Source organism: Loa loa, assembly GCF_000183805.2.
Source record: "Loa loa unplaced genomic scaffold supercont3.18, whole genome shotgun sequence".
Lineage (NCBI taxonomy): Eukaryota > Metazoa > Nematoda > Chromadorea > Rhabditida > Onchocercidae > Loa > Loa loa.
Genome location: NW_018108198.1, coordinates 457,673 through 459,458, shown reverse-complemented (window position 1 = coordinate 459,458; position 1,786 = coordinate 457,673). Strand labels below are relative to the sequence as shown.

General features: G+C 32.6%; 1 protein-coding gene across 1 annotated transcript in view; it reads right to left on the bottom strand.

The window, feature by feature from the left end:
* LOAG_05193 (hypothetical protein) overlaps positions 1–1,786 on the bottom strand; it is a gene marked incomplete at its 5' end in the record, with an annotated part of 6,607 nt that overhangs the window by 3,545 nt on the left and 1,276 nt on the right. The gene's annotated exons all lie outside the window — the stretch shown is intronic.

Genomic DNA, 1,786 nt, shown 5'->3' with positions numbered 1-1,786 from the left:
TTGCTATATATATATATATATATATATATATATAAGCGTAATATCGTTTGTTGATGATGATATTGTTATTAGTGCTGTTATCTTCGAATCTGACTGATTAAATAAAGTCAATTACAGCATAATCAAAGTTGCAATCATTAATTATAGGAGAATATGCACTGATTCAGAATAGCTTCCACTGGTAGACACACATGAAAATCTTTTTTCATCTATGTTAAATAGAAATTTACTATGAATGACGATTACCTCTACAAGGATACGACATTGAAATTCGCGTGATTCGCGTAAAAGATTGATGTAACGTAAACTGATTGCATTTTGACTCCGATAACAATGTCACTTTTATTTCAAACATTAAAGTTGACAGTTGTAGAGGAAGTCCATGAGCCGTAGTAACTATTGGGAAAGCCTCCCCTGTCAGGATGAGTAAACTTTCTTCAGAATTCCTAGTAAGTAGAAAATAATATATCATGAAAAAAATTTTTATTCTCACCGCACGATTATCAGCTGCTCAATTATTAAATTTGCATATTGCAAATCGTATTTCAGAACTGCTCGCAATGCGTGTTTAACACGGCGATTATAATAGAATTCAATGATCGAGGGGAGATTTCTAATGCATTCACTGAAACGAAACTGTGTAATTGGTCTATCTTCAATTGAGAGGATCAGTTTTCAGATGACCAGTTCAAGAAAGGGTATGCGCGGCGAGAAAAGAAAAAACTCGAATTTCTTTCGCCTCTAGTTTAATTTTCCCATCTCTCATCTTATCCGTCAGATATTTGAATGAGATATTCCTTAATGATTGAAGTTCAACCGATCATCTTGAAACTTGTAAACTTGTACAAATAATCAATTTATTAAATAAATGCGAAAGAGATCAGAGTTCTACTATAGCCAGAAATAACCGAAATGGATCAGATATGTTAATCTTCAGAAGGGGATGATGAAATTATTTATGTGATGGAGATGTCACACAGCAAAAGGGATACTTTCGTTGACTGAAAAAAAGGATCATTTCGTCCCATGATTCAACCGAGGACCATATTTTTTGATTTCCCATAGTTCCACAAACTTCTGAATGCCACCATTTGCACAGCCATAATTAAAGATTTGTCTTTATCTCGTTTCATTTCAGAATTTTTTCTACATTAAACATCAACTGCACAGATGTTTTTGGTTCAAATCCAGATCATGTATGACTAAATTTCATTACGCTATCAGAAATATTTCAATCTGAATCAAACTTGAATCCTAAATATTGAGCTCTAATGACGCGCATAAAGTAATAGTCTGACATTCTGCAATGAAAATCACTTCAAAAAATGTTCTAAGAATTTATTTTCCGCTATATTTTTCACTCGGAAGGGAGAAAAAAGTGAAAAGCGGGAAATATAAACTTGTGGTTCCTTGAAAGTAATTTCGAAAGGAATTTTCACTTTAGCAAACTTGTTTGTTAAAAATATCAAACTTCTTTCGTTCCGACGGAACCAGTTTACTGCCGATATTTACTTCCTTTCAGGTAGTAAAACAAAATTCTCTAGGAAATGAAAAATCATCGTCTAGAAAAGATTTTTTTTAAATCAAAATTCCTTCCAATCATCCAAAGTAATTTGTCAAACACATAAAGCATATTTCTCTTGGACCAAGTGATCTGATTCCTACGGACCATCGCACCCTAGAGCTAAGAAAACCTTGATTCCTGCATACCCCGTATAATGTGGAGCGCGAGATTAAAGTAATAATAATAATAATAATTAATAATAATAATAACAATAATAATAAT